The following is a 26,562-nucleotide window of genomic DNA, read 5'->3' on the forward strand; positions in this document are numbered from 1 at the left end:
AGGTACCTCCGGATTCGATCTTGATTGGGAAGCCACCACGGACGAAGACGCCGGAACTTCTGGATGGACTCCGTCATTTCTGTAGAGCATCTTCTGTTTCCAGAAGGTGTCAAAGTTATCAATATAAGATGTTTCTGGTCTGTATCAGTTCCGGGAACATCTACATATAGACCCCAGTTGCCTGAGGATGCCTTCTTCGACTTCCACGGCGAGTGACGTACCTCTATGGCTGGCTGGTTGGGTTGAGATCAGCTCCGTTCTCGATGGAAGGGGGAGACCCCTTCAGGGATGGAACCCTGCCTAGCTCTAGCCAGCCGGCTGTGGAGAGCAGACACGGCAGCGAAACTTCCACCAGACCAGAGCGGTGTCCGGCTACTGGGGTGGAAAAAAAGAAAAATGATGTGGGCGTGGGATCCCGAGTAGCTTATGTAGGTTTGCTACTTGCTTGCTAAGCAGTTGCTACATTGAAAGTCAACGCGGTCCACATTGTCCAGTGACAACGCAAAGTAAACACAGCTCCTGCAACGTTCAATAGCGGCCTACATTTGAGCCAGCTAGGCTAGCTGGGCTTTCGTGTATCTCCCCCTATACGGAATCTGGCAGGATCTCAGGAAAGATAGCAACGCTCACAGCAATTTAGCCCAACAGAGCCGCAGGATTCAAAATATAAAACACTGTCAGCTTTTAAACCGAGGTCTTTAGTTCAGGTTTCAGCGTTCGACAGGTTTCAGTTTCGGCGTTCGACAGCGTTCAACAACAAACATACGTTGTGTCAGTATCTCTTCAAATCAATATTAATCTTATCATTGTGGAATGAAAATTATTTATATAACAGTTAAACCTTTCAAAGTATTATAGCTAGTATTATCTTGGTTATATATTAAGTTCATCTAGGTTTGACAAAGTTCCTTTATGTTCTAAGGCCACTGTACAGCATCTTTGTTTGCCAACCTGAGTATTGCTGTTCCTTTTGTTTTGATCAGGCCTGAAATTGCTCCATTGTATGCTGTCCCCGGTTAGCTCTGTGGTATCTAAGCCTAAGTATGTTGATCCTGGTTAGCTCATGGTGTATACAGTGGGGCAAAAAAGTATTTAGTCAGCCACCAATTGTGCAAGTTCTCCCACTTAAAAAGATGAGAGAGGCCTGTAATTTGTCCTGGTCCCTTTGCAGAAAAACAGCCCCAAAGCATGTTTCCACCCCCATGCTTCACAGTAGGCATGGTGTTCTTTGGATGCAACTCAGCATTCTTTGTCCTCTAAACACGACGAGTTGAGTTTTTCCCAAAAAGTTATATTTTGGTTTCATCTGACCATATGATATTCTCCCAATCTTCTTCTGGATCATCCAAATGCTCTCTAGCAAACTTCAGACGGGCCTGGACATGTACTGGCTTAAGCAGGGGGACACGTCTGGCACTGCAAGATTTGAGTCCCTGGCAGCGTAGTGTGTTACTGATGGTAGGCTTTGTTACTTTGGTCCCAGCTCTCTACAGGTCATTCATTAGGTCCCCCCCATGTGGTTTTGGGATTTTTGCTCACCGTTCTTGTGATCATTTTGACCCCACGGGGTGAGTTCTTGCGTGGAGCCCGAGATGGAGGGAGATTATCAGTGGTCTTGTATGTCTTCCATTTCTTAATAATTGCTCCGAATGTTGATTTCTTCAAACCAAGCTGCTTACCTATTGCAGATTCAGTCTTCCCAGCCTGGTGCAGGTCTACAATTTTGTTTCTGGTGTCCTTTGACAGCTCTTTGGTCTTGGCCATAGTGGAGTTTGGAGTGTGACTGTTTGAGGTTGTGGACATGTGTCTTTTATACTGATAACAAGTTCAAACAGGTGCCATTAATACAGGTAACGAGTGGAGGACAGAGGAGCCTCTTAAAGCAGAAGTTACTGGTCTGTGAGAGCCAGAATATTGCTTGTTTGTAGGTGACCAAATACTTATTTTCCACCATAATTTGCCAATAAATTAATTAAAAATCCTACAATGTGATTTTCTGGATTTTTTTTCTCATTTTGTCTGTCATAGTTGAAGTGTACCTATGATGAAAATTAAAGGCCTCTCTCATCTTTTAAAGTGGGATAACTAGCACAATTGGTGGCAGACTAAATACTTTTTTGCCCCACTGTAAGCTTGTGTATGCTGTCCCAGGCTACCTCCATGGTATTTAAACCAGAGTTTGCTGTCCCAGGCTAGCTTTATTGTATTTAAATCAGAGCTTGCCATCCCAGGCTAACTTAAATGTATTTCACAAGAGCTTGCCATCCCAGGCTAGCTCCATTGTATATGGCTGGTGGCCTGTAGTTTGTTTAGGCCCTATAACTTGGGCCTTGCTGTGCATTGTTTGTTTAGGGCCCCTGCTCGGACACAGAGATGCAGATGGTGCAGAGAGCAGCCCTGGAGTGCCTTTCAACACACTCTTGCTGAGTGCAGGGTCATGTTCTCTCACCGAGTACAAGACAGGAAATCCATTTAATTACCTGTGAAGCAGAAGATGGGGCGTGGGGGCCTGACAGGGAACGACTGTGTTCCAGGGAGCACTAGAGAGGCGAGACGGAAAGCGAGAGAGAGAGAAAGAGAGAGGAGGTGGGAGAGATGGGGAAAAAATAGTTACCTCTCCAGCTCCCACTCTCTCCTCCTCGCTAGCCTCACCTGTCCTCCATCTCGCACTACCCTATGGCCTTATCTCATTCTCATACAAACATCCCTTGTCCTTCCCTTTCTCGTGTCTTTCTCTCTTGTTTAGCGCCCGCTGTCCTTCTCGTGCCTTTTCTCCACTGTGTCCTTTGCAGTCTCTCTCGTCAACCAGTGTCATATTGCCTATTTCTTTTCACTTGCCCCACACATTTTTATGTCTGTTCTCATTGTCCTCTCAAAAGTTACCTTAGATCTTCTCCGCCAGAACTTATCCTTGTCTCCTTTTGGATCATCTCTTTCCATTTTCCTAACTGTCCCTTTTAACAGCTATGGAGTAATGCTGCAAGTTAGTGATTGAAAAGATAAATGCTAAGGCCGTTCCTGCTGTTTTGGGCGCACTAAGCGAGATTTGGTTGGGGGCTCCCACCACCTCGCGGACAAATCATTGTAGTGGGCCTCCTCTTAAGGGTTAATGCCACACGGTCAAGGTTAGGCTTGCCAATATCGGGAGGACCTCAGGAACGTTCCTGAGGTCAAATTGTGTTTCACACCCTAAAGGTTCTCCCACTGTCACCCAAAAGCAAATTAAATTTCGGTCCAGGCTTAATTTTGGGCCTACTTTTGTCACGGTCGCTGCGCTCAGAGCGAGCTACGGTCAAGCGGGGCTTCTTGTTGAACTCGGCATGGCCTTGAGAATATGGAAATGCCATTGCAGCCTCTGTGTGTCTTTAAGCACCACACTTTATCACTCCATCCGTGGTGTGTGTGTGGGGGGGGGGTGAGCTTTTATTTGACATCTGTTGTGAGAAATGACTGATTTACAGTTCATGAGGGTTGCCTAATAACACATATGAAGTTTTGAAAAGATCAGACCTTTTTAACCCTTCGAAACAGCACCTATGACACCATTTTAAGGCACTTCCGGTTGACACAGGAAGCTGAAAGTGAACACATATCCTCCTTTGGGTAGGCACTTATAGAATATTGAGTTTTAAATCTTTATGTTAAGAACTGACTTACAGAGGGTTGAATGAGTGTGTGTTATTTCAAAAAATCACAGAAATCTTGCATAGATCGGAAACACAATTCAACAAAAATTTGTCTGAACACGCTGCAACTGGATCTGTAACTTTAAAAAAACAACAAAACATTTTTGAACATCACCAATTTGACATTGTACGATTTATCTTAAATTACGATAGATAAATGGCTGGTACTTTTTTATTGACAACGTAGGTTAATTTACTTTGACATGAAGCGGAAAAAAAATGGCTCTATTTTCCTGTTTGACCTTTAATCCCAGAAAAATGGCCATAACTCAAAAAACTGTTGAAGCCTGGATGCCATTTTGTTCGGGACCAACTGCCCATTATGCCAAACCTATGCTCACCAAGTTTTGTCTTGGTCAAGTCTTTTCCGTTTAGGAGAAAAGGTGACGTCGTGATTCGTGATGTTTCGTATATTTGCAATATGATTCCATTCGCCCTCTTGTGGGATTTACCGGGACAGTGGAAAAATGACCAAAATGTGAACATTTTATGAAACGGAAACCGAATGTCCGAGAGACTTCGTTTGATGACTTCCTGGAAGATCAGGCCCTGCTGCACGGCCCGCCGCCGTCTGCGAATTTTAGAAACGTTGTCGGACGTCTAGTAAGGGACCGTATATTTGCAATGTGGACTTTCTCACTAACCATATGGCGAATGTCAAAATGTTCCCTTAAGGTATGTATAAGGAGAATGCGGTTCTTATCGACTCATCCAAAAAGACACAAATCCACAAAAGAGTCAGTATTAACCACATTTGTTTAAGAAAGTCAGCCATATGAGCTGTTGTTTTAAAAAAGGCAGTAAATTAGGCTGAATTAACTGTTTCGCTGCCAGACAAGGCTCCGGTGATAGCCAGGTGTAGCTCTGGTAAGGATTCACTCCATGATGCTGAAAGGAAAGCTATGCTGTTGGGACAGATTTATGTAAGGCCTAACAGTTTGTGGACACCGTTTGTCACTGTTATATTGCAATTCATGTATTGTTTAGTGTTGAGTTGTGTGGTGGATTTGCTGGCATGCATCCCAAAAAATTTGGGGATTTTACCCCACCAAGATTGACATGCTAAAATCGCCACTGGTTGGATCATCAGCATACATGGACATACACGCTTTGTTTATTAACCCTCTGTTTCCCCTCATGTCTTTGTCAGAGATTGTTTATTGTCAGTGTAGTGTTGTTTGTATAGGTGCGCGACGGATCTTCGTACCCATATTTGTTTATATTAATTTTTCTATTTAGTGTTATGGAGCATGTTACTTGGACATTTATTAAAAGACTCCATTTTACACTCCGTTTGACTCTCCTGCGCCTGACTTCCCTGCCACCTATACACATATATCTGACAGAATCTCTGACCAATATATATGAAGTCAGCTGGAGAGGACACTACGCTCATGGAGGTGGAGGAACGCGTTCGGGAACAAGCGGAGGAGATTGACTGTTTAAGCTCCGTCATGGATCGCATTGTCCAGAATATGGCTCGCTGGGAGAGACAGGGAGTTTCTCCAGCGCCACCACCACCGCCACAACCGGAATCTCCCTTGAATGCTTTTTCCCCTCCGGAACCGAAGATCCATTTTAACCCTAACCACGGGATACAACGGAGATACTGCCGGCTGCCAGGGTTTCCTCCTTAAGCTGAACTTGTATCTGGCCACAGTCTCCCCATTACCATCTGACCGTGAGAAGAGTTACACCCTCGTCTCATGCCTCACCGGGAAAGCCCTGGAATGGGCCAGCGCTGTGTGTAGAAAGGAGGATGCGGCGTTGGACCATTTTGAGGAGTTCACCCGCCAATTCCGGATAGTATTCGACCATCCACCCGAAGGCAAAGCAGCGGGTGAGCTCTTCTATCATCTGAGGCAGGAGACGAGGAGTGCACAGGAGTTTGCTTTGGAGTTTAGGACCTTGGCTGCCGGCGCTGGATGGAGCGACAGGGCCCTGATCGACCATTACCGTTGTAGTCTACACGAGGACGTCCGTCGGGAGCTGGCCTGTAGAGACACCACCCTCACCTTCGACCAGCTGGTGGACATGTCCATCAGGCTGGACAACATGCTGGCTACTCGTGGACGTCTAGATCGGGGTCTGGTTGTTCCATCCTCCCGCACCCTCTCTCCCGAACCTATGGAATTGGGAGGGATGGTGCGCAGGGAGACTGGAGGGGGTTCCCGCTCGAGCACCATTCATGGTCGCAGAGGGCACACTGCTGGTCGGTGCCGGGTTGGTTCCTCTGGGAATAGAGAAGGCAGGCAGGGCATTTACGCCCCTTGCATTGATCATTGAGGTCTTAATAAAATCACAGTGAAATATAGTTACCCGCTACCTCTGATCAATACGGTTATTGAGTTAATGCACGGGACGGGGCACGTTTTTTCACAAAATTGGATCTCAGGAGTGCGTACAATCTGGTGCGTATTAGGAAGGGTGATGAGTGGAAGACGGCATTTAGCACCACCTCAGGTCATTATGAGTACCTTGTCATGCCATATGGGTTGATGAATGCTCCATCAGTTTTCCAATCATTTGTAGATGAGATCTTCAGGGACCTGCACGGGCAGGGTGTAGTGGTGTATATCGATGATATTCTGATATACTCCGCTACATGCGCCGAGCATGTGTCCCTGGTGCGCAGGGTGCTTGGTCGCCTGTTGGAGCATGATCTATATGTCAAGGCTGAGAAATGCTTGTTCTTCCAACAATCCATCTCCTTCCTAGAGCATCGGATTTCCACTTCAGGAGTGGAGATGGAGAGCGACCGCATTACAGCCGTGCGTAATTGGCCGACTCCAACCACGGTAAAGGAGGTGCAGCGTTTTTTGGGGTTTGCCAATTACCTCCGGAGGTTTATCTGGGGTTTTGGTCAGGTGGCTGCTCCCATTACCTCACTGCTAAAGGGGGGCCCGGTGCGCTTGCAGTGGTCGGCTGAGGCGAACAGGGCTTTTGGGCACCTGAAGACTCTGTTTACCTCGGTGCCTGTGTTGGCTCATCCGGATCCCCCTTTGCCATTCATAGTGGAGGTGGACGCATCCGAAGCTGGGATAGGAGCAGTGCTCTCTCAGCGTTCGGGTACGCCACTGAAGCTTCGCCCCTGTGCTTTCTTTTCGAAGAAGCTCAGCCCGGCGGAGCGAAACTATGATGTGGGGAACCAAGAGCTGTTAGCTGTCGTAGAAGCCTTGAAGGTGTGGAGGCATTGGCTTGAGGGGGCTAAACACCCTTTTCTCATCTGGACTGACCAAAGCAATCTGGAGTACATCCGGCAGGCGCAGAGACTGAATCCTCGCCAGGCAAGGTGGGCCATGTTTTTCACTCATTTTGTGTTTACTCTATCTTACAGACCAGGCTCCCAGAACGTTAAGGCAGACGCATTGTCTCGGCTGTATGACACAGAGGAGCGATCCATGGATCCCACTCCCATACTCCCAGCTTCGTGTCTGGTGGCGCCTGTAGTGTGGGAGCTGGATGCGGACATTGAGCGGGCGTCACGTGCAGAGCCCTCTCCCCCTGAGTGTCCAGCTGGTCGTCTGCTGTCCGCGACCGATTGATCAAGTGGGCTCACACGTCACTCTCCTCTGGTCATCCTGGGATAGGTCGGACGATGCGCTGTCTTGATGGGAGGTACTGGTGGCCCACTTTAGCTAAGGACGTGAGGATTTATGTTTCTTCCTGCTCGGTGTGCACCCAGTGCAAGGCTCCTAGACACCTGCCCAGAGGTAAGCTACAACCTCTACCCGTTCCTCAACGGCCGTGGTCGCACCTGTCGGTGGATTTTTTGACTGATCTTCCACCTTCACAGGGTTACACCACCATCCTGGTCGTTGTGGATCGGTTTTCGAAGTCCTGTCATCTCCTCCCTTTGCCCGGTCTCCCTACGGCCTTACAAACTGCAGAGGCCCTGTTTACACACGTTTTCCGGCACTATGGGGTGTCTGAGGATATAGTGTCTGATCGGGGTCCCCAGTTCACATCAAGGGTCTGGAAGGCGTTCATGGAGCGTCTGGGGATCTCGGTTAGTCTTACCTCAGGTTTTCAGCTCAAGAGTAATGGGCAGGTGGAGAGAGTTAACCAGGATGTGGGTAGGTTTCTGCGGTCTTATTGCCAGGATCGGCCGGGGGAGTGGGCGAAGTTCGTGCCCTGGGCAGAGATGGCTCAGAACTCGCTACGTCACTCCTCCACTAACCTTACTCCTTTTCAATGTGTATTAGGGTATCAGCCGGTTCTGGCTCCTTGGCATCAGAGCCAGACCGAGGCTCCTGCGGTGGACAATTGGTTTCGGCACGCTGAGGAAACCTGGGAGGCAGCCCACGTCCACCTTCAGCGTGCCATAAGGCGCCAGAAAATTGGCGCAGACCGTCGCCGCAGTGAGGCCCCAGTGTTCGCACCAGGGGACAGAGTCTGGCTCTCGACTTGAAACCTGCCCCTCCGCCTGCTCTGCCGGAAGCTGGGTCCGCGGTTTGTGGGGCCGTTTAAAGTCCTGAGTAGAGTGAACGAGGTATGTCTTAGGTTACAACTGCCCACTAATTACCGTATTAACCCCTCGTTCCATGTTTCTCTCCTCAGGCCGGTGGTGGCTGGCCCGCTCCAGGAGGCTGAAGTGCGTGATGTTCCTCCGCCTCCTCTAGACATCGAGGGGGTCACGTCGGACGAGGGGCCTTCAGTACCTCGTGGACTGGGAGGGTTACGGGCCGGAGGAGAGATGCTGGGTTCCGGTGGAGGACGTGTTAGATCCTTCCATGTTATCAGAATTCCACCGTCTCCATCCGGATCGCCCTGCACCTCGCCCCCTGAGTCGTCCCCGAGACCGGTGTCGACGCGCTGCTGGAGCCACGCGTCAAGGGGGGTACTGTCACGACTTCTACCAAAGTCGTTGCCTCTCCTTGTTCGGGCGTTGCTCGGCGTTCGACGTCACGGGTCTTCTAGCCATCATTGATCCATTTTCATTTTCCATTGGTTTTGTCTTGTCTTCCCACACACCTGTTTTCAATCCCATTCATTATCTGTTGTGTATTTAACCCTCTGTTTCCCCTCATGTCTTTGTCAGAGATTGTTTATTGTCAGTGTAGTGTTGTTTGTATAGGTGCGCGACGGGTCTTCGTACCCATATTTGTTTAAATTCATTTTTCTATTTAGTGTTATGGAGCATGTTACTTGGACATTTATTAAAAACCTGTTAAGGATATGGCAGACATACGCCCCCTTTGGAGAGATTGGGTACCCCTAGTAAACTGGAAAAAAAATGTCAAAAATTGTTAATATATGCAAATAAAAATTATTATTGGATAGAAAACACTCTAAAGATTCTAAAACCGTTGGAATTATGTCTGTAAGTATAGCAGAACTCACAGGGCAGGCATTCTTCCAAACTAGTTTTTGTGGCCATGAAAGTTGGAGCAACTTTGACGTCATGGCCCCCACCCTTCCCAACGAGCTATGATTCTGGGGACACTTTCTTTCTCTTCCGCTAGATGTCCTCTTTCATTAGAGCTTCAAACCGTTCAAATCCCGCGAGAATTGACCCTATGGGAGTGAAATTAGTGCGTGCCACGAGAGAATAGGCTGTGCGTATGGGCGCGAATTGGTCCCAGCCATTCCTTTGTTTCCAGCACTCAAGAGAAGGGCAGACGATGGCCGATTGAATTGAAGTTTGTTTTGCACGTCTAAAACATCATAAAGCTTGCTTCTGCACTTAGTTTGACCTGTTTAGTCAACATATAATGTGTAATTTTGAAGTTTTGATGCGCAACTTATCCGGACCAGAGGACGTTTTGGGTGCATTTCAGCTGATGTTATTAGCAGTAGCTAATACAAAGACGCAAGACTTGAAACCAAACGATGTATTGGGTAAGTATGAAGCCTTCCAGAACATTCTGAACGAAGACCATCGAAGGTAAGGGAATATTTATGCTTAAATCTGTGTTTCTGTTGACTCCAACATTACGTGGAAATGTAGCTTGGAACTGAGCGCTGTCTCAGCATATGGAATAGTGTGCGATTTCTGTAACGTTAAAAATAAATCTAACACAGCGGTTGCATAAAGAAGCAGTGTATTTTTCTAACTATATGTAGAACATGTATATTTAGTCAAAGTTTATGATGTCTATTTACGTTATCTTGCCGCGCTACATAGATTTCCTGCGGGCATTTTTGAGTAATTTCTGAAGGTGAACTCACTGTAAATGGACATTTATGGATATAAATGGCATATTATTGAAAAAAAAAATATGTACTGTGTAATATGTCATATTACTGTCATCTGATGAAGATTTTCAAAAGGTTAGTGAGCGATTTATTTTTTAATCCTGCGTTTGTTGATTGCATGTTTTGGCTATTGAAATGAGCTGTGTCTGGTGGTGGTTTTACATATATATGTGCTATGTTTTCGCCGTAAAACATTTTAGAAATCTGACTTGCTGGCTAGATGAACAAGATGTTTATCTTTCATTTGAGCTATTGGACTTGTTAATGTGTGGAGGTTAAATATTTGTAAGAATATTTTTGCGTTCCATGCGCCACCGTTTCAGCTGCACGTGGGAGGGTTGATCCCCAATTGGGAACCAATATCGTAAACAGGTTAAAAGACTCCATTTTACACTCCGTTTGACTCTCCTGCGCCTGACTTCCCTGCCACCTATACACATATATCTGACAGGCAGGTCATTGGTAAAAATTGAAAATAATAGAGAGCCTAGAGAGCTGCCATGTGGTACACCACATTTTCCATTTTCGACATTAGAGAAGCTTCCATTAAAGAAAACCCTCTGAGTACTATTAGATAGACACAGTTGAAGTCAGAAGTTTACACACTTAATTTTCATGAAATCACATATGCAATATAGCAAAACACAGCTTAGCTTGTTGTTAATCCACCTGGCGTGTCAGATTTCAAAAAAGCTTTACAGTTAAAGCAAGCCAAACCAACCAAATTTATGTAAGGACATCTCTCTCAGCAGACAAAACATTAAACAGCTAGCAGCAAAGTAGATTGGTCATGAAAGTCAGAAAAGCAATAAAATGAATCGCGTACCTTTGATGATCTTCCGATGTTTGCACTCACGAGACTCCCAGTTACACAATAAATGTTCCTTTTGTTCCATAAAGATTATTTTATATCCAAAATACCTCCATTTGGTTGGTGCGTTATGTTCAGTAATCCACAGGCTCGAGCGGTCACGATGGGGCAGACAGAAATTCCAAATAGTATCCTTAAAGTTCGTAGAAACATGTCAAAAGTTTTTTATAATCAATCCTCAGGTGGTTTTTGCAATAAATAATCAATAATATTTCAACCGGACCGAGGCTTTTTCAATAGGAGAGAGAGAGAAAATGTTTGCTCCAAGCTGTTGGCGCATGCAAAACTCTGCTGGCACCCAGCCATCCACTGCGATGTGATCGTTCTCGCTCATTTTTCAGAATGAAAGGCTGAAACTATGTCTAAAGACTGTTCACACCATGTGGAAGGAATCTCGTTGATATCCCTTTAACCTTTTGCGTGTAGGGGGCAGTATTTTTGTTTTTGTCAACAAAAAAACGGACCCATTAGAAACTGCCTATTTCTCAGCCCCAGAAACTAGAATATGCATATAATTGTCATATTAGGATAGAAAACACTCTAAAGTTTCCAAAACTGTCAAAATATTGTCTGTGACTATAACAGAACTGATATTGCATGCCAAAACCTGAGGAAAATCCAATCAGGAAGTGCCTCTTATTTTGAAACCTCTCTGTTCCTATGCATGCCTATCCTCCATTTAAAGGGATATCAACCAGATTCCATGGCTTCCCTAAGGTGTCAACAGTCTTTAGACATAGTTTCAGGCTTTTATTTTGAAAAATGAGCGTGAAAGATCACATTGCGGAAGTGGATAGGTAGGGGTTCTCGGAGTGATTTTTGCACTACAGAGTAAAGCGGCCATTGTTTCTCCCGGTGTTATTTAAAACCCTGCACACCCGGTTGATATATTATCGAATATATATTTTAAAAACAACCTGAGGATTGATTATAAAAAACGTTTGACATGTTTCTGTGGACATTATGGATATTATTTGGAATATACATCTGCGTTGTCATGACCGCTCTTTCCTGTGGATTTCTGAACATAACGCAACAAACAAACTGAGGTATTTTGGGTATAAAAATAATCTTTATGGAACAAAAGGAACATTTGTTGTGTAACTGGAAGTCTCGTGAGTGACAACATCCGAAGATCATCAAAGGTAAAGGATTAATTTGATTGCTTTTCTGATTTCAAAAATTCAAAATAGTATCCGTAAAGTTCGTAGAAACATGTCAAAAGTTTTTTATAATCAATCCTCAGGTTGTTTTTAGAATATATTATCAATAATATATCAACCGGTACTGTCGCTCTTTCAATAGGAGAGGGAGAGACAATGGCTGTCCCACTCTGTTGAGCAAGCAAAACTCTGAACACCCAGCTATTCACTGACGTGATATAATCTTTCTCGATAATTTTTCAAAATAAAAGCCTGAAACTATGTCTAAAGACTGTTGACACCTTGAGGAAGCCATAGGAAAAGGAATATGGTTGATATCCCTTTAAATGGAGGCAAGGCATCCAATGGAACAGAGAGCTTTCAGGAAAAACAGCACTTCCTGGTTTTATTTTCCTCGGGTTTTCACCTGCAATATCAGTTCTGTTATACTCACAGACAATATTTTGACAGTTTTGGAAACTTTAGAGTGTTTTCTATCATAATCTGACAATTACAGTGCCTTGCGAAAGTATTCGGCCCCCTTGAACTTTGCGACCTTTTGCCACATTTCAGGCTTCAAACATAAAGATATAAAACTGTATTTTTTTGTGAAGAATCAACAACAAGTGGGACACAATCATGAAGTGGAACGACATTTATTGGATATTTCAAACTTTTTTAACAAATCAAAAACTGAAAAATTGGGCGTGCAAAATTATTCAGCCCCTTTACTTTCAGTGCAGCAAACTCTCTCCAGAAGTTCAGTGAGGATCTCTGAATGATCCAATACAATCCACCTGTGTGTAATCAAGTCTCCGTATAAATGCACCTGCACTGTGATAGTCTCAGAGGTCCTTCAAAAGCGCAGAGAGCATCATGAAGAACAAGGAACACACCAGGCAGGTCCGAGATACTGTTGTGAAGAAGTTTAAAGCCGGATTTGGATACAAAAAGATTTCCCAAGCTTTAAACATCCCAAGGAGCACTGTGCAAGCGATAATATTGAAATGGAAGGAGTATCAAATCTACAAAGACCAGGCCGTCCCTCTAAACTTTCAGCTCATACAAGGAGAAGACTGATCAGAGATGCAGCCAAGAGGCCCATGATCACTCTGGATGAACTGCAGAGATCTACAGCTGAGGTGGGAGACTCTGTCCATAGGACAACAATCAGTCGTATATTGCACAAATCTGGCCTTTATGGAAGAGTGGCAAGAAGAAAGCCATTTCTTATAGATATCCATAAAAAGTGTTGTTTAAAGTTTGCCACAAGCCACCTGGGAGACACACCAAACATGTGGAATAAGGTGCTCTGGTCAGATGAAACCAAAATTGAACTTTTTGGCAACAATGCAAAACGTTATGTTTGGCGTAAAAGCAACACAGCTGAACACACCATCCCCACTGTCAAACATGGTGGTGGCAGCATCATGGTTTGGGCCTGCTTTTCTTCAGCAGGGACAGGGAAGATGGTTCAAATTGATGGGAAGATGGATGGAGCCAAATACAGGACCATTCTGGAAGAAAACCTGATGGAGTCTGCAAAAGACCTGAGATTGGGACGGAGATTTGTCTTCCAACAAGACAATGATTCAAAACATAAAGCAAAATCTACAATGGAATGGTTCAAAAATAAACATATCCAGGTGTTAGAATGGCCAAGTCAAAGTCCAGACCTGAATCCAATCGAGAATCTGTGGAAAGAACTGAAAACTGCTGTTCACAAATGCTCTCCATCCAACCTCACTGAGCTCGAGCTGTTTTGCAAGGAGGAATGGGAAAAAATGTCAGTCTCTCGATGTGCAAAACTGATAGAGACATACCCCAAGCGACTTACAGCTGTAATCGCAGCAAAAGGTGGCGCTACAAAGTATTAACTTAAGGGGGCTGAATAATTTTGCACGCCCAGTTTTTCAGTTTTTGATTTGTTAAAAAAGTTTGAAATATCCAATAAATGTCGTTCCACTTCATGATTGTGTCCCACTTGTTGTTGATTCTTCACAAAAAAATACAGTTTTATATCTTTATGTTTGAAGCCTGAAATGTGGCAAAAGGTCGCAAAGTTCAAGGGGGCCGAATACTTTCGCAAGGCACTGTATATGCATATTCTAAGCCTGAGAAATAGGCCGTATAAAGTGGTGACATTTTTTGGCCAGAAATGAAAATCCTGCCCCCTACACTCAATAAGTTAATTTGGGTACGTTTTTCATCCAAACATCAAAATACTGCCCCCTACACTCAACAGGTTAACGGGCTCTCAGCCGTAAGAAGTTTTAACATATAGATCATGCTCCAACAGTCTTCTCAGCACAGACCTGACTAACAAGACATGCTGGACGCGGTCAGCAGAATAGACCAAAATGTCGTCTATATAGACCGCTATGCCCCGTCCCAGCATGTCCCGAAACACTTCGTTGACAAAGGCCTGGAAGACTGAAGGAGCATTAGACAGGCCAAAGGGCATTACGAGATACTCGTAATGACCCGTGTTCGTGGAAAAAGCAGTCTTCCATTCATCGCATGCACAAATGTGCACCAGAATGTAGGCGCTCCTCAAGTCCAGCTTCATGGAGTTCTAAGCCCTGTGCATTTGTTCAATGATGGTTGGGTTGATGGGAAAAGGATAGTTGAACTTGACGGTGGCCTTGTTCAGTGTAATCAATGCAGGGGCGCAGTCCCCCATCTTTCATCTTGACAAAAAAGAAGCTTGAGGAGGCTGGTGACTTAGAGAGGTGGATAAAACTCTGCTGGAGACTCTCCTGTACATAGGTCTCCATGGCCTCGGTCTCCACATAGGAGAGGGGATAGACATGTCCTCTCGGGGGGCTAGCTTCAGACAACAGGTCAATGGCACAGTCCCAGGGGCGATGGGCAGGCGTGTAGCCTGGGTCTTTGAGAAAACCCGGTGCAGATCCTGGTACTCCTCCGGAAAATCCACTTGAGGAGCACAGTCCAGATTTTCCAACGTATTGGTGTTGACAGAAACCGCAAGACACCTCCCCTTACACTCCTGCAACCAACCCACCAATATCCTCTCTGACCAGGAAATTACCGGGTTATGCCAACTCAACCAGGTGAGACCTAAAACAATGGGGTGTGTGGGGGTGTCTATAATCAAGAAAGTGATCTGTTCTGATTGAGTGCCATGGTTCAGCAAGAAACAGGAAGAGTAATGTGATGTACAAGCCCTGTCCCTATAGGACAATTATCCAGTGCTCGAGTGAAATGGGTGACTGTATGGGAACCAAAGGAATACGTAATGCAGTGGCCAGTGTGCTCCGATCCGTGCAAGCCTAACCTTGACCGTGTGGTGTTAACAGTAAATCAGGGTTTTTTGATCTCACAGATTACAATGACTTCTCTCCCCATAGGAATACATTGCCTGCACCCCTAAATCCAATTTTTTTAAAAAAATAAAAAATTATGATAATAAAAGTTGACAAAAGTATAGTTTGAGCAAAGTATAGTTTGACTTTTGAGCATGCCATATTCGTGATGGTAAATGCCCATTGAAACATATTGCAAATGCACGTGCATTTGCAATATGATTCCACAGTGAAAAAACATCACCAAATGAAATCAACACAACGAGTAATGGAAAGAAACAACTATCACTGCCCGGCCATCCGAGTTCATCGGGCCAGTCAATTTTGTATTTCTAAAGGATTTTTGAGCCTGCCAAATTCGTGATGGTAAATGCCCATTGAAACATATTGCAAATGCACGTGCACTAAGAAAGCACTTTTTTAACCCTTTCATGAGTGAGTTCCAAATATCTCTAACGGTCGCCCCAGCGTGAGTTTTTTTATGCACGTGATGTTAGAACGTTCTCTCCATTCCAGAATGTGATTGATACGTAACAGTACATTTTATCCACGCTGCCCTCAAACTAAAGCACGCAGCCTGTTTATATTTATAGGTTGTTTTAACTTCAATTTCAAATGATTTTCTAACAAGTTTTTATTTTGGTGTGTTCCGCCTCCTCATTCATTCACATAAAAATAGTCATTTTTACTTTTGCGGATAATTACATCTTTGGGACATTTCTGACAACGACAAAATTCCCCAAGCACTTCCCAATTGTTTGTGCAGTTCACGTCTGCAGACATTTGCTCATCTCCCGTCAGAACAGGATCTGCACACGTGTTCACATTTTCCATTCCACATTTCTATTGTAGGGTACTGTATGTATGGAGCATAATATATTTGTGTATATTCTTTATCACCGCGGACACGTGAGGTAACGTTACTCATTTTATAACCTTTATGGTGTTATAGTCAATCGTGCTTATGTAGCCACATTCTTCTATTAGCTCTGTAAAACAATGCTAAATGCGTCAGAGAAGTATTATGGCCTATTAGTACCATGGCCTTATGACTCCCAAGTGGTGCAGCGGTCAAAGGCACAGCACATCAGTGCTAGAGGCGTCACTACAGACTCCCTGGTTCAAATCCAGGCTGTGTTTCTATCAAAGTAAGTGCCTTATTACGTTATAATAGTTATAATAATAGTTTCCGTATGCTGTTTCTGCTGTAGCTGTAGATCATAATATATTCCTTATAACTGCGGACACGTGAGGTAACGTTACGCATTTTATAACGTTTATGGTGTTATTGTCAATCGTACTTACCTAGCTACATTATTCTATTAGCTCTGTAAAACAATGCTAGTTGCGTCAGAAAACTATTAGCATGTGTTGTATTTTGAAGCTACCCTGGCCTTATGACTCCCAAGTGGCACAGTTTATGACCATGGTTTGTTTATTTGGTCTATTCAGCATAGCTCTGCCTTGCCCCCTTGTGGAGCTCAAAAGTTAGTTTCTTACTGTTATAACTCAAATCTGTGATTTTGTCAATGCAATAAACTATTTTTTATAGCAGTGTTTATTATGTTACTTCTTTGTAGTATTGTTTATTGCTATATCCTTATATTGTATTCTAATGAATAATTCCTCTTTATTCTGTACTTTCAGAAACTAGAAACATTATTTGCCAATATTATAACTGGAGCTGGACATCTTTGGAGCTGAAGAATGAGGACAGATTTTGTATGCTAACGTACACTCCGTAACAGTTTTACTGGATGAAAACACAGCAAGAAAACACACATAACAATATGTAATAGTCATCTATTTTATTGCAGTATTCACTTATTGCTGCAGATGTGCTCAATAATGCTTGAGCATGTGATACTCCTCAAAGCATGGTGAAATACATAGAGGTGTATCACAAGCTAAACACATGTATTTTGTCATCTTCTCCTGGCGCCAGACAGGCAGACTTTGCAATGCCTCCGTGTGCGACTACCTTGAGAAGCAGTTTGAGGGACTTTGCAGGGAAAATGCCGTGCAGTGAGGCGTAGGGGATTGCCTGCAGCAGGACGACCCCCAGTGGATGGGCGCCGAGGGGTGTGGTGCTCCTCTAGCAGCTCTCTCATGAGGTTCTCTCTGTATTTTTGGTATGTAATTACTTTACCTATGAGGGAGTGGGGAGGATGAGGAAAGTTAGAGGATGATGAGGCAGTGGGTAGGTGGGTTAATATAGTTGCATGGATTTGTATGTGAACTGTACATCCAATTACAAAAATACCTTGTTCAGTAATCTTCTTACCTGTTAGTTGGCGGTGAACTATGCTGCCGTTGAGGACAGCAGTGTCAAGCAGATGGAAAAATATCTTCTTATACCACTTGGTCGTTTTCCGAGTGCATTCCACAAAGCTGTTTATCATGGCCGCCTTATCCACGGCCCCCATTTTGAGGTTATAATCAAGCACACAATCTGGTTTGATCAATCACTCTCCCGTCAGGTGGTCCACCTTCCCTGTGGCCGACATGGTTGCTGTATGGACAGTGGAGAGGACATGGACGTCTCGCTTGTCATGCCACTTTACTGCCAGCTGTTGACCGTTCTCCTGGAACTCCACCTCCCCTCTCTGCATCTTCCTGCATCCGAATGCCGGCATACCCTTCCGGATCGACCTGACTGTGCCACAGGCCCCTGTGCTGTTGGAGAGCAGATGCTGGAAGAGTGTGGGACTGCTGTACCAATTGTCCACGTACAAAGTGTGTCCCTTGCCGAGATGAGGAGCCAGCATGGTCATCACCACAGACCCTGACACCCCAAGCCCCTCATAATGTTTGATGTCAGTGGTGGACCCTGTGTAAACTATAATGTCCTGGACAAATCCTGTCTTCACGTCGCACATTCGAAACCTGTCGCACTCCAAACCTGTGCCTTTTGGAGGGAATATATTGACGGAACGCCAGCCTACCTTTCCATAACATCAGGGACTCATCAATGCATAGGTCCTTGTATGGCACAAAGACCCGACCAAATGCTGATGTCAGGCTGATGAGAACATTTCTTATTTTGTGTAACGGGTCATTTAGGTTGGCAGTAGCATTGTTGACGAAATGCGGGCATCGCAGCAGAACTAGGAAGCGATCTTGTGAAAAGAGGGTGGCAAAGAAGGGAGTTGCAAACATAGGATCTGTGCTCCTGTATTCTCTTAGGGAGTTCTTCTTTACTATTCCCATGAGAAGGACTGTCACCAGGAAGGTATACATTTCACTAATTGTGGTTGTCACCCATTTAGCGAGTTTCCCCCTCACTCCTGGCTCTCTCTTCTCCTGTAGCTCTAAGGCATAGCGATTGGTCTCCTCTACTATGTCTCCCACCAGCTCCTCTGTCAGAAACAACTTGAAGCACTCTGCCTCAGTTGGAAATGGCAAGGGGCGTTGCACTCCAGACTGGGATTCATCAAAGCAAACAGCAGGGCCAGGAGGGGTGAAATGACTGGTGGCCTTCCAGCTACCACAGAACTCCTGTACTTTATCCACTGTCGGTCTGCCTCCATCACCACCAGCATCTTCAAAGGGACCTGGTACTTCGTCAGTGGACAAGGGAAATTCAAATTCAGGGTTCTCAATGGCTACAAGGTTGGGGGGCAGCTCCTCACTGTCAGAATCTGATTCCTGACTTTCATACTCAGACTCATTGTCAGAATTTTAAAAAATCTCCAGAATTTCCACATTTGTGAGTTGTCTCCTTTTGAAAGACATTGTTAATGCTACATACATAAACAACAACACTGAATGGCGCAGAGTGGGAGGTTACGTGGTTGACTGCCGGCACACGCCACTTGTATCAATAAATCACTTTCAGAAAATGTTTTCTGTGGCAATTATTTGTGTATTTACGGTTTTATTCACATGTTTTCAATTCTAGGTGACAAATCATGCATTCCGATTCTTGCACAGATTGTAATGGGCACTTATTATGTGTGTAAAATAGTTTTTGAAGGTTGTACTGATTATGATGAGCTAAGCTAATTCCAGCTGTGTAGCCATGTTTGTTGACATACAATGCATTCTGGGATTCACGTCTGTTTGACCAAAGATGTTATAACAAAATGAGGTGAGTAAGAGTTCACACATTTTTTGAGGACTTCCGGAAATTAATGGTGGGATGTGAACGACGGTAGATGACACACCCCTTCAACATGCATACTATAAACAGACCAAACTCATCTCGTCTTCTCTTATTATCTTTGGTTTCTGTGAGGAAAAAATGCATGGCTGCGCGCTGAAACTAATCGTAGGATTACTTTCGATTTCTATAAAGTGTTTTACATAGTTATTTTGATCAATGGTGAGCTCACCCGTGATGTGATTAAGTATAAATTGCTATTAGCTAATTCATATTGTAGTTTATGTCAGCCGAGAGTTAGAAAATATGACTGCTTGTGTTGGGTCAATCTTTCCTCAGCGCTAGGACAAATGTAGCCTACATTTTTCCGGTTAGGATGATTGTGTAATGCTACATTTACTTCTGTGAATATCTGAACAATGCATCCAAAAATAAACTGCTGACACTGGACATAACTTTGTAAGGACTGTTTGTGTAAATAGTTTCTGAAAAAAAGTGTGGCCAGCTCAAACGCTGATTGTTGCGTCATTCGAAACTGCCGTTCTAAACGAGCATTCTAAACGAGTGTTCTAAACACACGGGTGTGATCGTACGCTTCAGGGACCACTGTAGAACGATCACACCCGTGTGATGGTACGTGTGAAAGGGTTAAGGGTGTGTGAAGTTTAAAAAAAAAATCTGCTATATTTGACTTTTGACTTCCAATGAAAACATATTGCAAATGGACAAAACATATGCCTTATGTGCAAGTAAAAAAAAAAAATATTATGATAATAAAATTGGACAAAAGTATATTCATACAGTTCTTACACATGTGGAATTGACAAAACAATCTAAAGAATTTCGAAAAAATGGTCCAGAAAGCACATTTTTAAGGGGTTGCTAGGTTTTAGAATTTTTTTTCACTTTTTCAAAATGTTGCTTTTGGATGTTGACTTGTGTTGCATTTGCAATATGAAAAACCACGGTGGAGCGCGCTCGCCACCTGTTGGATTTTCAAAGTGTTACACCTGGCATTTGCCATATGGCATTTGCCATCAACTTTGAACGAAACAACGCCGAATTGAGTGGTATTGGACACCGTGTATATGGTTTGTCCAGTGCCAATGACTTCCCATTCATTTTTGTCCATTTCAGGGGATGTTCCCTTACACGACCAACGGACATGGGAACAATAACCTACAAAGCCAGAGGGAACAGAGGGCACATACAGTGGGGAGAACAAGTATTTGATACACTGCCGATTTTGCAGATTTTCCTACTTACAAAGCATGTAGAGGTCTGTAATTTTTATCATAGGTACACTTCAACTGTGAGAGATGGAATCTAAAACAAATATCCAGAAAGTCACATTGTATGAATTTTAAGTAATTAATTTGCATTTTATTACATGACATAAATATTTGATCACCTACCAACCAGTAAGAATTCCGGCTCTCACAGACCTGTTAGTTTTTCTTTAATTATTAAGAAGCCCTCCTGTTCTCCACTCATTACCTGTATTAACTGCACCTGTTTGAACTCGTTACCTGCATTAAAGACACCCGTCCACACACTCAATTAAACAGACTCCAACCTCTCCACAATGGCCAAGACCAGAGAGCTGTGTAAGGACATCAGGGATAAAATAGTAGACCTGCACAAGGCTGGGATGGGCTACAGGACACTAGGCAAGCAGCTTGGTGAGAAGGCAACAACTGTTGGCGCAATTATTAGAAAATGGAAGAAGTTCAAGATGACGGTCAATCACCCTCGGTCTGGGGATCCATGCAAGGTCTCACCTCATGGGGCATCAATGATCATGAGGAAGGTGAGGGATCAGCCCAGAAGTACACGGCAAGACCTGGTCAATGACCAGAAGAGAGCTGGGACCACAGTCTCAAAGAAAACCATTAGTAACACACTACGCCGTCATGGATTAAAATCCTGAAGCGTACGCAAGGTCCTCCTGCTCAAGCCAGCCCATGTCCAGGCCCGTCTGAAGTTTGCCAATGACCATCTGGATGATCTAGAGGAGGAATGGGAGAAGGTTGTGTGGTCTGATGAGACAAAAATAGAGCTTTTTGGTCTAAACTCCACTCGCCGTGTTTGGAGGAAGAAGAAGGATGAGTACAACCCCAAGAACACCATCCCAACCGTGAAGCATGGAGGTGGAAACATCATCCTTTGGGGATGCTTTCCTGCAAAGGGGACAGGACGACTGCACCGTATTGAGGGGAGAATGGATTTGGCCATGTATCGCGAGATCTTGGCCACCAACCTCCTTCCCTCAGTAAGAGCATTGAAGATGAGTCGTGGCTGGGTCTTCCAGCATGACAAGGACCCGAAACACACAGCCAGGGCAACTAAGGAGTGGCTCCGTAAGAAGCATCTCAAGGTCCTGGAGTGGCCTAGCCAGTCTCCAGACCTGAACCCAATAGAAAATCTTTGGAGGGAGCTGAAAGTCCGTATTGCCCAGCGACAGCCCCGAAACCTGAAAGATCTGGAGAAGGTCTGTATGGAGGAGTGGGCCAAAATCCCTGCTGCAGTGTGTGCAAACCTGGTCAAGAACTACAGGAAACGTATGATCTCTGTAATTGCAAACAAAGGTCTCTGTACCAAATATTAGGTTCTGCTTTTCTGATGTATCAAATACTTATGCCATGCAATAAAATGCTAATTAATTACTTCAAAATCATACAATGTGATTTTCTGTATTTTTGTTTTAGATTCCGTCTCTCACAGTTGAAGTATACCTATGATAAAAATTACAGATCTCTACATGCTTTGTAAGTAGGAAAACCTGCAAAATCGGCTGTGTATCATATACTTGTTCTCCCCACTGTATATAACATACTAATCAGGGGAATTGGGAACCAGGTGTGTGTAATCAGACAAGACAGTCTGGGGTTGATGATAATGAATCCCGTTCAGTGTAGCCTAGAAAGCCGGTGACCTTTGCCACCCAGACATTGTGTTGTGACAAGGTAGGGGTGGTATACAGAAGATAGCTATTTGGTCAAATATCAAGTCCATATTATGGCAAGAACAGCTCAATTGAGCAAAGAGAAACAGTCCAGCATTACTTTAAGACACTGTCAGTCAATCCGGAAAATGTCAAGAACTTTGAAAGTTTCTTCAAGGCCTGTCGCAAAAACCAAGTGCTATGATGAAACTGACTCTCATAAGGACCACCACAGGAAAGGAAGACCCAGAGTTACATCTGCTGCAGAGGATAAGTTCATTAGTTAGCAGTTTCAGTTGTGAAATATTTTTACGTATTTACGAATCAAGGTTATATTGTAATTTAATTTTCACAGATCGTAGTTTTATTTGTGAGTTATGTTGAATAAACACACGGATCGTGGTAGACATATTAATAGAATAAAGAAACAAATCTCACTCAATACAATTACTATGACCAGTTGTTGGCAGCTGTCAAATTTCTATAAACAAACCGGGGAATTTTGAAAACCATAAAACAATGTCAATGGAGAATCATTATTTCCAAGCCATAATTTCCACAGAATCATTTGAATGTTAGTAAAGTCCTAAGACAGAAGAGATTTCTTTATTTCGTTTAATTTTGTATTATTTGTGTACCTGTTTGACATTTTGCTGCATTGTTAGGAGCTAGTAGTATAAGCATTTCACTGCACCCGCTGTAACATCTGCAAAACTGTGCACGTGACCAGTAAACTTTGATTTGACATGTACAAATGTCTACACATGTAACGCGATTCGTTTTCCTCTGACGATGAGTGTGAAAGATCGAACCAATGTGCAGCGTTGTAAGTGTTCTTCATTTTTAATGAAAAGTCACTGAACACGAAAATACAAAATAACAAAGTGAAAGACAGAAACGAAAAATGAAACAGTTCTGTATGTAGGAAACAGACACAGAAAACAATCACCCACAACTCAAGTGGGAAAAACAGGCTGCCTAAGTATGGTTCTCAATCAGAGACAATGATTGATAGCTGCCTCTGATTGAGAACCATACCAGGCCAAACACATAGAAAACCAAAACTAGAACAACACATAGAATGCCCACCCCAACTCACGCCCCGACCAACCTAAAACAAAAACAAGGAACTAAGGTCAGGACGTGACAGCACCCCCACCGCAAAGGTGCGGACTCCGGCCGCCAAACCTAAACCCATAGGGGAGGGTCTGGGTAGGCATCTGTCCGCGGTGGCGGCTATGGTGCGGGACCCCACTCCACCATAGTCTCGGCCCACTTAAGTGGCGCCTTAGGAGCGGCGACCCTCGCCGCCGACCTCGGACTGGGGGCCCTTGCAGCGGGCCCCGAACAGACTGGAGGCTCCGGCAGCGCCGGAGTGAAGGGCGACTCTGGCAGCGACACTCCGGCAGCTCCTGACCGACGGGCGGCTCTGGCAGCTCCTGACTGGAGGGAGACTCTGGAAGGAGAAGACACAGAGACAGCCTGGTGTATGGGGCTGCCACAGGGCCCACAAGGCTGGGGAGACCTACAGGAGGCCTGGTGGGTAGAAGCACCGGATAAACCGGGCTGTGGGGGAGCACTGGAGCTCTGGTGCGCAGCCTTGGCACCATTCCTCCAGGCTGAATGCCCAATTTAGCCCGGCCTCTCCAGAGTGCAGGCACAGATTAAACCGAGCTGTGGATGAGCACTGGAGATCTGGTGCATACCATTCACACCTCTCCATTTGCCTCAATGCCCACTTTCGCCCGGCACGAGCGGAGCGCAGGCATAGGATGCACTGCACCCTCCCAGCGCCCCGGAGGCACAGCATGCAGAGCGGGCGCAGGATACCCTGGGCCGAAATGACGTACCGGAGACCAAACACGCTGGGCTGGCACAATGCGCCCTGGCTGGATGCCCACTCTCGAGTGGCTGGCCTATAGCGCACCGGGCTAAGAGCATGTACTGGCGAAACCGTGCGCTTGACCGCATAACACTGTGCCTGACCAGTACTGCGCTTCTTCCGGTAAGCACGGGGAGTTGGCTCAGGCATATCGCCTGACTCCGCCAATCTCCCCGTGTGCCCCTGCCCAAAAATTTGGGGTGCTGCCTCTCGTGCCTGTTGCGCTGACTTACCTCGAATTTCCACCTCTCAGTTTCGCTGCCTCCCGTTCTTCCTTGGAGCGGCGATATTCCCCAGCCTGTGCCAAATCAAATGAAATCAAATCAAATTTTACTTCTCACATACACATGGTTAGCAGATGTTAATGCGAGTGTAGCGAAATGCTTGTGCTTCTAGTTCCGACAATGCAGTAATAACAAGTAATCTAACTAACAATTCCAAAACTACTGTCTTGTACACAGTGTAAGGGGATAAAGAATATGTACATAAGGATATATGAATGAGTGATGGTACAGAGCAGCATAGGCAAGATACAGTAGATGGTATCGAGTACAGTATGTACAAATGAGATGAGTATGTAAACAAAGTGGCATAGTATAGTATAAAGTGGCTAGTGATACATGTATTACATAAGGATACCGTCGATGATATAGAGTACAGTATATACGTATGCATATGAGATGAATAATGTAGGGTAAGTAACATTTATATAAGGTAGCATTGTTTAAAGTGGCTAGTGATATATTTACATCATTTCCCATCAATTCCCATTATTAAAGTGGCTGGAGTTGAGTCAGTGTCAGTGTGTTGGCAGCAGCCACTCAGTGTTAGTGGTGGCTGTTTAACAGTCTGATGGCCTTGAGATAGAAGCTGTTTTTCAGTCTCTCGGTCCCAGCTTTGATGCACCTGTACTGACCTCGCCTTCTGGATGATAGCGGGGTGAACAGGCAGTGGCTCGGGTGGTTGATGTCCTTGATGATCTTTATGGCCTTCCTGTGACATTGGGTGGTGTAGGTGTCCTGGAGGGCAGGTAGTTTGCCCCCGGTGATGCGTTGTGCAGACCTCACTACCCTCTGGAGAGCCTTACGGTTGAGGGCGGTGCAGTTGCCATACCAGGCGGTGATACAGCCCGCCAGGATGCTCTCGATTGTGCATCTGTAGAAGTTTGTGAGTGCTTTTGGTGACAAGCCGAATTTCTTCAGCCTCCTGAGGTTGAAGAGGCGCTGCTGCGCCTTCTTCACGATGCTGTCTGTGTGAGTGGACCAATTCAGTTTGTCTGTGATGTGTATGCCGAGGAACTTAAAACTTGCTACCCTCTCCACTACTGTTCCATCGATGTGGATAGGGGGGTGTTCCCTCTGCTGTTTCCTGAAGTCCACAATCATCTCCTTAGTTTTGTTGACGTTGAGTGTGAGGTTATTTTCCTGACACCACACTCCGAGGGCCCTCACCTCCTCCCTGTAGGCCGTCTCATCGTTGTTGGTAATCAAGCCTACCACTGTTGTGTCGTCCGCAAACTTGATGATTGAGTTGGAGGCGTGCGTGGCCACGCAGTCGTGGGTGAACAGGGAGTACAGGAGAGGGCTCAGGACGCACCCTTGTGGGGCCCCAGTGTTGAGGATCAGCGGGGAGGAGATGTTGTTGCCTACCCTCACCACCTGGGGGCGGCCCGTCAGGAAGTCCAGTACCCAGTTGCACAGGGCGGGGTCGAGACCCAGGGTCTCGAGCTTGATGACGAGCTTGGAGGTTACTATGGTGTTGAATGCCGAGCTGTAGTCGATGAACAGCATTCTCACATAGGTATTCCTCTTGTCCAGATGGGTTAGGGCAGTGTGCAGTGTGGTTGAGATTGCATCGTCTGTGGACCTATTTGGGCGGTAAGCAAATTGGAGTGGGTCTAGGGTGTCAGGTAGGGTGGAGGTGATATGGTCCTTGACTAGTCTCTCAAAGCACTTCATGATGACGGATGTGAGTGCTACGGGGCGGTAGTCGTTTAGCTCAGTTACCTTAGCTTTCTTGGGAACAGGAACAATGGTGGCCCTCTTGAAGCATGTGGGAACAGCAGACTGGTATAGGGATTGATTGAATATGTCCGTAAACACACCGGCCAGCTGGTCTGCGCATGCTCTGAGGGCGCGGCTGGGGATGCCGTCTGGGCCTGCAGCCTTGCAAGGGTTAACACGTTTAAATGTCTTACTCACCTCGGCTGCAGTGAAGGAGAGACCGCATGTTTTCGTTGCAGGCCGTGTCAGTGGCACTGTATTGTCCTCAAAGCGGGCAAAAAAGTTATTTAGTCTGCCTGGGAGCAAGACATCCTGGTCCGTGACTGGGCTGGATTTCTTCCTGTAGTCCGTGATTGACTGTAGACCCTGCCACATGCCTCTTGTGTCTGAGCCGTTGAATTGAGATTC

The sequence above is a fragment of the Oncorhynchus mykiss genome, chromosome 7, assembly GCF_057628025.1.
Source record: "Oncorhynchus mykiss isolate SJ-2025 chromosome 7, ASM5762802v1, whole genome shotgun sequence".
Classification (NCBI taxonomy): domain Eukaryota; kingdom Metazoa; phylum Chordata; class Actinopteri; order Salmoniformes; family Salmonidae; genus Oncorhynchus; species Oncorhynchus mykiss.